General features: G+C 37.7%; 1 long non-coding RNA gene and 1 other non-coding gene across 2 annotated transcripts in view; one reads left to right on the top strand and one right to left on the bottom strand.

Moving 5' to 3' along the window:
- LOC147371199 (uncharacterized) overlaps positions 1-12,702 on the top strand; it is a 228,230-nt gene that overhangs the window by 157,137 nt on the left and 58,391 nt on the right. The window lies entirely within an intron of this gene.
- TRNAC-GCA (transfer RNA cysteine (anticodon GCA)) lies at positions 6,403-6,474 on the bottom strand. The gene has a single exon. It is a non-coding gene; the product is annotated as a tRNA-Cys (tRNA).

Below are 12,702 nucleotides of genomic sequence, written 5' to 3'. Positions count from 1 at the left end.
TTAAGTGGTTGAATACATTGAAAAAGATTCAACTTTTTCAACTTCACTTCTGAAAATGTGTAATCACACTGAAAGGAAAATTGTTTCTCTACTAGTCACAACATTTTTGACGTTAAATGTGTGGTTTTCCATACCAAGCAATTCTGATATTAGCCACTTGGAGTTAGTCCTACAAGGCTACACTCCACTTTAGATGCCAACCATAAGAATTGGGTCCTTGGTTATCTACACTTTTGTCCAACTTGGCTACAGACCAGGGATTTCCACACCCCCTTCTCAGGTTTAATAATGGCTCACAGAGTTCAGGGAAACACTTCCGTTTTCTGGCTTATTACAACGGTTGTCATAAAAGATACAGATGAGCAGCCAGATGAAGAAGTACATTGGGCAAGGTCTTGAAGGGTCTTTGGCGCAGCTTTTGTGCCTCTGGAACAGAGTGTCCTACCATTCAGACAGGAGTGTGTTCATCAGCCTGCAAGCTTTCTGAACCTCCTGTGTAATCCAGGAGTTGTTGGGGCTTTATCATGTAGGCATAGTTCCTTTTATTGAGTTATTATTCATTCTCCAGACTCTCTTTCCTCCCCTGGGGATGAAGGTTAGGGCTGAAAGTTTTAAGCTTCTAATAATGGCATGGTCTTTTTGGTGACTGCCCCCAATTCCCAATTTATATGGGGACCCCCCGTCACCACACATCTTTTTAGCATACAAAAAGACATATCACTCTGGAGATTCCAAGGGTCTTAGAAGATCTTTTATCAGGAACTGAGTTTAAAAGACCAAATATGAGAACACAAGGTGATTATAGTACCCCTATCACTCAGGAGATTGCAAGGATTTTAGGGGACTCTGTCAGGAACTGCAAGAAGGACCACTATATATATATATATTTCTTATTAGTTCACACATACTATTTTATTTTAGTAGAGTATGATCAACAGTTTATTGTTAAGACCTCATAAAATGAACAGAGATAGAAACATTTTATACAAGTTGATTTAAGAGGAAATACTATAAATACTATTATTAAAATGCTTTTATTTTAATGCAGAAATCACTCCAATAGAACAATTTATGTATTCTACCCACAAATATTAGTGAAAACATAATCTTGATGATTTGTGAATATTATTCATAATCCTTATAAAATAACATATGATTAAGTACTTAAGAATATTGTAAAAGGAGATTTTAGTGTTATTTTAAAGTTGCAAGATTTCAGTCTCAGGCCTGATTTTATATTTAAATCACATTGCAGAGAAGCTTAGAGATACAGTAACTAATTCATTTTATAATATTTTATTTTTGATCATCAAAATTAAATATAGGCCAATAACAACCTAATTTCTTATTTTTAAAGAGTAGTAAAATATATAATTTAAATTCTTCACTACTTTTTACTAGAATAATGTTTTTTTTTCCATTGTCTGATATTACTTCAAGATAATAAAATTTGTGAGGTTTGGGTTTATATAATAAAATTCTTAATGCTCTTGAAGGACATAAAGTGATTATAGGAGATGGAGTCAGAAAGATGAGGATGAGATCATTAGAGATTTGGGAGACATTGTAAGAACCTTGGCTTTTATTCTGAAATCAAGGTAATGCTCAAAATCTTTATGAACTGAGAATTTCCAGATGTACAAGCTGGATTTAGCAAAAGTAGAGGAACCAGAGATTAAATTGCCAACATCTGTTGGATCATAGGAAAACCAAAGGATTTCCAGAAAAACATCTACTTCTGCTTCATTGGCTATGCTAAAGCCTTGGACTGTGTGGATCACAACAAACTGTGAAACATTCTTAAAGAGATGGGAATACCAGACCACCTTACCTGCCTCCTGAGAAACCTGTATACAGATCAAGAAGCAACAGTTAGAACTGGACGTGGAACAACAGACTGGTTCAAAATAAAGAGAGGAGTCTGTCTAGACTGTATATTGTCACTCTGCTTAGTTAACTTGTATGCTTAGTTAACTTAGTAACTAACTAAGTTAACCAACTTAGTTAACTGCTTAGTTAACTTATAACTTGTATGTACATCATGCAAAATGCCAGGCTGGATGAAGCATGAGCTGGAATCAAGTTAGTCAGGAGACATTTCAATAACCTCAGATATGTAGATGACACCACCCTTATGGCAGAAAATGAAGAGGAACTAAACAGCCTCTTGATGAAAGTGAAAGAGGACAGTGAAGAAGCTGGATTAAAACTCAAAATTCAAAAAACTAAGATCATGGCATCTGGTCCCATCACTTCATGGTAAATAGATGGGCAAACAATGGAAACAGTGACAGACTTTATCTTCTTGAACTCCAAAATCACTGTAGATGGTGACTGCAGCCATAAAATCAAATCAAAAGACTCTTGCTCCTTGGAAGAAAAGCTCTGACAAACCTAGACAGCATATTAAAAAACAGAGACATTACTTTACCAACAAAAGTCCAGATAGTGAAAGCTATGGCTTTTCCATAGTCTTATGAGGATGTGAGAGTTGTACCATGAAGAAAGCTGAGTGATGAAGTGATGCATTCGAATTTTGGTGCTGGAGAAGACTCTTGAGAGTCCTGCAGACAACAAGGAGATCAAACCAGTCAATCCTAAAGGAAATCAACCTGAGTATTCATTGGAAGGACTGATGCTGAAGCTGAAGTTCAATACTTTGGCCACCTGATGTGAAGAACTGACTCACTGGAAATGACCCTGAGCCTAAGAAAGATTGACGGCAGGAGGAGAAGGGGGCACAGAAGATTAGATGGTTGGATGTCATCACTGACTCAATAGATATGAGTTTGAGCAAACTCCAGGAGATAGTGCAGGACAGGGAAGCCTATTTGGCTGCAGTCCCTGGGGTCTCAGAGAGTCAGACATGAGTGAGGGACTGAACAACAACAACAAATGAGAAGTCATTGGAGAGTTGAAGATGAGTGGGAGAATCTTCAGTTTTAAAAGATTATTCTGTGTGCTGTGATGTGAACAGATTATAGGACTTTCAGGTGGAAAACAGGTGAGTGATTATTGCTTGAAACAGGATTGAAATAGTAGAGATAAGATGTGATCTTCATTTTAGATGTATCCTCAAGGTAAAACTGGCTTTGTTTGGAAAATTAAGCTGAGGTGTGAGAGAAGAGTCAGGGATCACTCCATTGTCTTTGGACTAAGCTGTTAGATAGATGAAGCTGCATTTACTAACAAAAGCAGCTTTATTCAGGATTGTGTGGATGTCAGGAGTTTAAGTTTCAAATATCGATAAGACATCCAAGTAGAATGGAGAGAGCTTTATGAATTTGGAGTTTAGGAGATAGAATTAAAAGTATAAGTTTGTGAGGCATCCAGATACAGATTATTTAAAGCCATAATACCAAATGAGATCTCCAACGGAGTATAAATGCAAGCACAGAAATGAGGTAGTTACCCAAGAGGGATTTAGGATTAAGATAAGAATTTTGGTTTTGGTTTGCTTTATAATTATTAGCATGATCCAGAAGAGAGGGAAAAATTTATAATGAGATAATGACAATTTGTGGAATAATATGAAGGTGGAATCCAGTTCTCAAAGAGAAGGCTTGGCATTATATAGGATCAAGGTATTTTGGTTATTATACATTAAAGCTAATAGTTGATATTTTGTGTCCTTTTAAATTTTAACCACTCTGGTGGTATATGAGTGAGTGAGTGAGTGAAGTTGCTCAGTCATGCCTGACTCTTTGCGACCCCATGGACTTTAGCCTACCAGGCTCCTCCAACCATGGGATTCTCCAGGCAAGAATACTGGAGTGGGTTGCCATTTCCTTCTTCAGGGGATCTTCCCAACCCAGGGATCGAACCCAGGTCTCCCGCATTGCAGGCAGAAACTTTAACCTCTGAGCCACCAGGGAAGCCCCTGGTGGTATATAGTAGTATCTAATTTCTCTGATGTTCATACGGTTGAACATTTTTTCATATGTTAGATGTCCATTTGGATTTTCTCTTTTCTAGTGAATCCATTCATAAAACTTGAAGGGAAATAAACAGGAAGGACAATCAGAACATTAGCAGCTATAGGACAACATTGAAGGATCTAACATATGTGTAATTGCAGTACCAGAGGAGAGGTGAGAGAGAACCAGGTCATTTGATCACATGAAGAATAAAGACTTCTCAAAACATTTGAAAGATATTAACCCACATATCCAAGAAACTTAGTGAAATCTAAACAAGGTAAATACAAATTTAACCACACTTAGAGGCATTGTGAAGATGTCATCAGACATGTGAAGATGAAGATAGAAAACAGAAGAAACAATATGAGAGGCAGCAAGATATAAAAGATGTTACCTTTAGTGGAAAAACAATAGGTATTACTTCTCATTGGAAATAGTGAAAATGGAATATACAGTACACAGAAGAGGATCTGTTTCTTAAGGTTCCAGAGGAAACTTAAAAAGAGAGAACTCTTTTTTTGAATCAAATAGAATAGCAGAGCCTTGACCAACAATTTCTGCAGCAGCTAGTCCAGGAGCAACAACTTCTGCAGTAGTCAGCCCAGATCAAAATGGGCTTGGCCAATGATTGCCAGCTTCCCTGTTTCCAAATTAGGAACAATCAAAGGGGCCAAATACACTCCCTAATGAATCGCAGAAGATGTCCAATTTTGAGTTACCGTATGCCCATCTTTCACCAACAGCCTTTAATCAAAGTACAATTAAAGCCTTCCTCTTTGTTCACTGTAAAACCTTCTAACTTTGCTGCCTGCCTTTGAGGTTATGTCAAATGCAACTTGTTTTAATTTCCTATGGCTGCATAACAAATTACCACATATTTGCTGGCTTAAAACAGCACGCGTTTATTATTTTAGCATTCTGGAAGTCAGAAGTCCAAAATGTCTCTTATAAGCCTAAAATCAAGGTGTCAGCAGAGTAGTAGTCCTGCTAGAGTTTCTAAGGAAGAATCCATTCCTTGTCTTTATTAGCTCTTGCAGGCTGTCAACGACTTGTGGTTGCATATCTCTGACCTTTGCTTCTGCTGTCATGTCTCTTCTGACTCTGAGTCTCTTATAAAGACCCTTGTGATTATATTCAGTCCATTTTCTTATCTAAGGTAATTTCTTCATCTCAAGTTCCTTAAGTTAAACATATCTGCAAAGTCCATTTATCTATGAAAGGCAACATACTTGTAGGTCTCAGGTATTAGCTGTGAACATCTGTGATGGTTAATTTCATGTGTCAGTTTTACCGGGCCACGGGGTTGCCAGATATGTGGCCAAACATTATTTTGTATGTGTTCATGAGAATGTTTTTGAATGAGATTAACATTTGAATCAGCAGATTTAGTAAAATAGATTGCCCTTCCTAATGTGGATGTTCCTCATCCATTCAGTAGGAAATCTGAATCAAACAAGGAGCCCAGTAAGGAACTTTGCTGGCCTTATTGTTTGGCTGGGACATTGGCCTTCTGTCTTTGGACTAGAAGTTTTGCCGCTGGCTCTCTCGGGCTTCTAGCTTGCCAGCTACAGATCTTGAGGCTTCTTGGCCAAATTTTTATAGTAATCTCATGTTTACTGAGTGATCCAACTCCTTATAATCTCTCTCTATATGCTTGTGTGTAAATATATATATATATGTATATACTTATATACCTATCTATATGCCTATATACTTCTCCATCTAGCTAGATCTGTATCTTCTATTGGTTTTGTTTCTGTGGAAGACCTTAACTAATGTAAGATCTTTATAGGGGTCATTGTTTGATCTAACATGCAAGTTATGGTGGCTGACTCCCTTGTTACAGCCAGCTCTGAAAATAGTCTCTGATTGTACTCATTTGGTAGTCTTTGTTTATTTCCACACTGCAGATAGAATTTCTACATCATGTTGAGTGCCTAGTGCAAGGGGTATTAAGAGAGATCTATAGCAGCACCGAAAGTATTACTTTTTACAGATTAAGCAGAACCTGTAGCAAGTAATATCAACTTTATAACATTTCTCTGACTAGCTTTATCAACACATTTCAAGGAGCAAGACTGTCCTGTGTAGCCCTGAATTCAAGGAGCACAAAAAAGGATTGATTCTGATATCTGGGAAGACACTGACCATTGCTAACATCAAAGAAAGAAATATATGCAGATGAGTTTCTTTTTCTTTCAGATATTAAGTTATCATAACATCATCTATGTGGTTTAAATATCCATTTCTACTGGGCTGAGTCTATTTGTCTCTCTCTCACATACACACACAAAATGTTTGTCTGTGTGTATGTGTGTGTGTGTGTGTATACACACATACATGTATATATATGGTGGTTTAGTTGTTAAGTAGTTTCTGACTCTTGTAACCCCATGGACAATAGCCTGCCAGGCTCCTCTGTCCATGGGATTCTCTGGGCAAGAATACTGGAGTGGGTTTCCATTTCCTTCTCCAGGGAATCTTCCCTAACCAGGGATTGAACCTGGGTCTCCTGCATTGCAGGCAGACTCTTTACCAACTGAGCTACAAGGGAAGCCCTCATGTATGTGTGTGTGTGTGTGTATGTATGTGTGTGTGTATATATATATATATATACACGTACACGTATATGCTGTGCTTAGTTGCTGTGTGTGTATATATATATACACACACACACACACACACACATATATATATATATGCTGTGCTTAGTGTCTCAGTCGTGTCTGACTCTTTGCAACTCCATGGACTGTAGCCCACTAGGCTGTCGGGTTTCTCCAAGCAAGAATACTGAAGTGGGTTGTTATGCTCTCCTCCAGGGGATCTTCCCAACCCAGGGATATAACCCAGGCTTCCCACATTGCAGGCTAATTCTTACTGTCTGAGCCACTAGGGGAGAATATATATATATGTGTGTGTGTGTGTGTGTGTATATATATATATATATATATATATATAAAATGTAGAGAGAGAGAGAATGTGTATACTATAAACATACAATATCAGTTGTATATATGTGTATGTATGTATATACAGCTGTATCTCATTATTTGTGACCTTATGGATTGTAGCCCACCAGGCTCCTCTGTCCACAGACTTTTCCAGACAGGAATACTGGAGTGCGTTCCCATTTCCTACTCTAGGTGATCTTCCAGATTCAGGGATTGAACCCACATCTCCTGTATCTCCTGCATTGGTAGGCATGTTCTTTACCACTGAGCCACCTGGGAAGCCCTGTATATATCTATATGGACACAGACTTCTATTGATTAATGGTAGTTAAGTTCTATAAAATTGTCATGAACATTGAATAAACTGGCATGGGATATAGAGGATTAAGTTCCTGTGAACCTCTGGTCACAAAATTTCTAACACATATATATATGGAATTAGAAAGATGGTAACAATAACCCTGTGTACGAGACATCAAAAGAGACACTGATGTATAGATGAGTCTTATGGACTCTGTGGGAGAGGGCGAGGGTGAGGAGATTTGGGAGAATAGCATTGAAACATGTATAACATCATGTATGAAACGAGTCACCAGTCCAGGTTTGATGCACGATACTGGATGCTTGGGGCTGGTGCACTGGGACAACCCAGAGGGAGGGTATGGGGAGGGAGGAGGGAGGAGGGTTCAGGATGGGGAGCATGGGTATACCTGTGGTGGATTTATTTCGATGTTTGGCAAAACTAATACAATATTGTAAAGTTTAAAAATAAAATTAAAAAACAAAAAACAACAACAAGAGCAACAACAAAAAAACAATATATAACCTTGTTTAATGTGTGCTTCTGTTTACAGATACCTTATTTAATATACATTTCTCACAAATAATTCATTGCATATTTTTGAATGATTAAAAGCCAGAGGATTTGGAAGCCATTTGTGTTATATAGGTTAATTTGCCAGTATCCTTGTAAGTCTTATCATCAGCCTTGAAAATCTACTATTCTGTAAATCACTTGCAGATACTTTAAAATTTCTTCTGTACTCTCTTGATTGGAACCTGTTTTACCTGTGTATTTAACACTTTCCTTACCATATTACTATTTGAAACATGAGCCAGTCAGCACTAGCAGAGAATTTAGCATTTTTCCTAGGTAACATGACTATAATTTTCTTTTGCTTTGAGCCTCACAAAGCCTGTCTACTATGCTTTTTTTTTTCCTTTAAATTCAGTTATCAGCTCACAAATTCACAAATTTATCTGTTTTTCCATAGTTTCATCACACATATAGATGTTATTTTAGCACTTTCTGGAACATCTTACATACAAATGGGCAAATTTCTGCTTCCTTTTTTTGAACGCACTGCATTGTTGGTTCATTAACATTGAACTCATGGTTAAGAGCACTATAATTCATACCTGAATGAAGTTTATTCCACACATATATTTTCTCTGTAAGGCACATCACAGCTTTCTTGCACTTGTGGACACTGGACAATGCTTATGCACTATACTATAGGGCCATTTTAAACAAAACTCATCAACAAAATCATAGCATCAAAAAACCTGGAAAAAATGTGGTTCTAAATAAGCCATGAATAAGCTACTTCTTTACATGTGATCTGGAACAAGATGGCAGAGTGTCACCTTGTTTGACCTCAGCTGGAACTAAGCAGATCAGGCAAGCCAAAGTTTTTGTAGCTCTCTACATGTCTATGAAAGTACTTCAAGTATTGCTTTAGGGGTTCTAGATAAATTTTAGCGGGTAGACAAGTTTGCAAATACAGAATACACAGTAATTAGAATTGGCTGTTGAAGAGGTGTATATGTGTATTTCTGAATTATTCTTGAAATTTGTATGTAAATGTACTCACAGTGTCATTGAGGTCAACTCATGTGATTATTTCTGCATTTCTGAGAGGACCTATACCTTTCCATCTAAGTAGTAAGCAAAATAGACAAAATTCTCCAATCTTATGGAGTTTGGATTTGGTGGTATATTAATTATTGACATATTGTATGAAACTTATTATGCCTGGATATGAATAGATTAACTTTAATTGTAACAGTTCTTATGGTATTTTGCAATTTATTTTTTTACCTTCCTAAATTTCAATATATATTTCCTAACTCTGCCTGAGTAAAGCCTGCCCCTCACAACTGACTACATAGAGTTTGAAGAGCTAATCAATCTTGGATCTGCTGATGGAGAATAGGTTCCCAAGGACTGAAACCCTGCTGAGAAGTGGCATGCTGTTTCCTCCCCTAGGGACACTTCAGCCTGTCCTTAATCCTGTGCAGAGCTGACTGCTGACAAGGTGGCTTGTAAGAGCTGATCCTAGGTACTGCTTGCTATCTTCAGAAAAAACTTAAACTTTCATTGGGAAGAAGTCCTATAGCCAGTTAGTCTGGCAGTCAGCTTATTCCGTTTCAGCCAGTGCTCTCAGGTGTGATTTGCTATTTTTAGTATTATCACATATCTGTTAATTTTTTCCTCAGGCCAAACACAAAGATTAGAATTATACCTGAAAGTTTATAAGTTTTAAAATTTCTGAAAATTTATCTTCTTTTATGGGCATAATTTGAAGCTGGTATGTAGGGATGGGAAAAACAAGCCAAAATTTAAAAACACCAATGGTCAACCAAGTATATCTAGTCAAGTAATTTGCGCTGGGAAAATGATCCCTTTTATACTGTGTTTCACGTAAATTTAATGTGGAGAGCATGTATGCACTACTAGGTCTTCAGTGAAATATTTGTATGCTTAGTGAAACCAACCCAATCAAAACATTTTCTACTTCCATTTCTTCTTTGAATTAAATCCACATGTGATCTGATATTTATAAAAAAACAAAGCTATGTTGTACAGTGGAGAAGGCAATGGCACCCCATTCCAGTACTCTTGCCTGGAAAATCCCATGGACGGAGGAGCCTGGTAGGCTGCAGTCCATGGGGTTGCTAGAGTCGGACACGACTGAGTGACTTCACTTTCACTTTTCACTTTCATGCATTGGAGAAGGAAATGGCAGCCCACTCCAGTGTTCTTGCCTGGAGAATCCCAGGGACGGGGAAGCCTGGTGGGTCTATGGGGTCGCACAGAGTCGGACACGACTGAAGTGACTTAACAGCAGCAGCAGCATGTTGTACAGTGACAAGATTTCAGATTTCCATTTTATAGTTTCATTCAGTTACCAAAAAGAGTTGTTGAGAATTGATGACTATCTAAAGATAGTGAGCAGTTGGATAATACTGGAAACATGAGTATTTTCTGCTAAAACACCTAATAAACCATTTTATTCAGCTTAATTTATCTATAATTATGCTGTGTTTAAAAATAAGAGTATTTTCTAGTAAACATCATAGTCTTTTAAAAATCCCTGTGTAGATATATAATCTTTTCAAATTAATAGTGATGAATCTTGACAGACTATGATAGCAATGTCAGTTAGAACCTCTTCTTTTATAATAGATGCTACATTGGTTTGGTTTGGAGCAGTAGTGAATGAGAATAATGGTGCTACATTTTCCTGACTGTAGTTTGCAATCTCACAAATTATTAGTATTTTTATTGCCCCTAATAAAAACTAAACAGATCTTAAATTCATTAGCCAGGAAATCAGCATAAGTCACAGTGTCCTGTTATTAAACTCTTTGTCAGTAATGATACTTTTCACACCTTAGGATTTCAGAATTCTTTCACATATACAATTCACCACATTGTAGGTTTCAGAAGAAATAACCTATGAAAAGTTAATTAAAAGTTAAAGTACAGTTAATTCATCATATGGATAACATAACACAATCTAATAGAGATATTAGGTTGCCATGACAAAGGACCAGGAACTCTTGGACAACTGCTTTGATTTCAGTATGCCCTTTTAACCAAAAAAGTTATGGTGTGTGTGTTTTTTCCCTCAAATCCTAATTCACATGGACATAGTGAATCCTAGCTAAAACATTCATGTGAGGTGTTTAGATTTCCTTTTATGAAAGATAAAAAAATGTACATCTTTGTTATGGTCATAGCCAAATACTTTGGTTTATCTCCAGCTTTACCTCCTGGTAACATGTGCATCTAGTTTACAGCAGCACCTCAAATCTTATTAATCTGAGTTCTCCTCACCTATATAATTGGCAGAAGTTCTAGGCTTTTCTCAGGATCCCCTCTAAAATATTTTAAATAGTTCACACACACATTAACATGTTGCCCAGATTCCTGTTAGGCACCCTAGTTTTGGGGTTTAGGGAAGTTCATTTTCCCTTTATGGTCACTGGTGGATGAAGTGGTCTCATATACTATTAGAGTTGCTGCTGCACTTCCATATGGTCTGAGTATTGAAGTCATTTGCCCTCGCCACCCTTCTGCTTTCTCTATTGCCTGCTCTTGGCTCCTTTTCATCCTTTTAAGCCAGCAGGGAAATCCCCTACACTACTTTTTATTTATTTATTTTGAATTGGAGGAGAATTGCTTTACAGTGTTGAGTTGGTTTCTACCATACACATGGTGCTCCCACTGCAGAACTGTTGAACTGATTGTACGTGAATGTCTCTGATACTTGAGGACGTGGGTACAATTGATGGAGGAGGACATGACAACCCACTCCAGTTTTTTGCCTGGAGAATCCCATGGGCAGAGGAGCCTGGTGGGCTATAGTCCATGGGGTCAAAAAGAGTTGGACACGACCAAAGCAGCTTAGCATGAACAAATGGAGACCCACATACCATTGTCTGGATTTTTAATAATCACAAAATTCAACTTAAATATGTTCTATTTTTCTTCCTCAACAGATGCCTTATAACAAATAAATAGCACATGATGTGGAATTGAATGGAATTTCTCTCAAATAGTGTAAAGATATTGTATTCAAAAATGAAATCACATACTGTCTTTACTTCCTGAACTCAATCAGTTCAGTTCAGTTCAGTCGCTCAGTCATGTCCAACTCTTTGCAACCCCATGGACTCCAGCACACCTGGCCTCCCTGTCCTCCTGGACATGAGTTTACTCAAACTCATGTCCATTGAGTTGGTGATGCCAGCCAACCATCTCATCCTCTGACATCCTCTTCTCCTTCTGCCTTCAATCCTTCCCAGTATCAGGGTCTTTTCAAATGAGTCAGTCCTTCACATCAGATGGCCAAAGTTTCAGCTTCAGCATCAGTCCTTCCAATGAATATTAAGGAATGATTTCTTTTATAATGAACTGGTTTGATCTCCTTGCAGTCCAAGGGACTCTCAAGAGTCTTTTCCAACACCACAGTTCAAATGCATCAATTCTTCGGCACTCAGCTTTCTTTATAATCCAACTCTCACAGCCATACATGACTACTGGAAAAAAACATAGCCTTGACTAGATAGACCTTTCTTGGCAAAGTAATGTCTCTTATTTTTAATATGCTCTCTAGGTTGGTCATAACTTTCCTTCCAAGGAGCAAGCGTCTTTTATCATGGCTACAGTCACCATCTGCAGTGATTTTGGAGCCCGGAAGAAGAAAGTCTGCCATTGTTTCCCCATCTATTTGCCATGAAGTGATGGGATTGGATCTTAGTTTTCTGAATGTTGAGCTTTAAGCCAACCTTTTCACTCTCCTGTTTCACTTTCATCAGGAGGCTCTTTAGTTCCTCTTCACTTTCTGCTGTAAGGGTGGTGTCATCTCTGTATATGAGGTTATTGATATTTCTCCCGGCAATCTTGATTCCAGCTTGTGCTTCATCCAGCCTAGCATTTCTCATGATGTACTCTGCATATAAGTTAAATAAACATTGTGACAATACACAGCTTTGATGTACTTCTTTTCCTATTTGGAACCAGTCTGTTGTTCCATGTCCAG

The sequence above is a fragment of the Bos grunniens genome, chromosome 6 (genome assembly GCF_055505025.1).
Source record: "Bos grunniens cultivar Pamir isolate PY7600 chromosome 6, Bosgru_T2T1.0, whole genome shotgun sequence".
NCBI lineage: Eukaryota > Metazoa > Chordata > Mammalia > Artiodactyla > Bovidae > Bos > Bos grunniens.
This window is presented reverse-complemented; position numbering and strand designations above follow the sequence as displayed.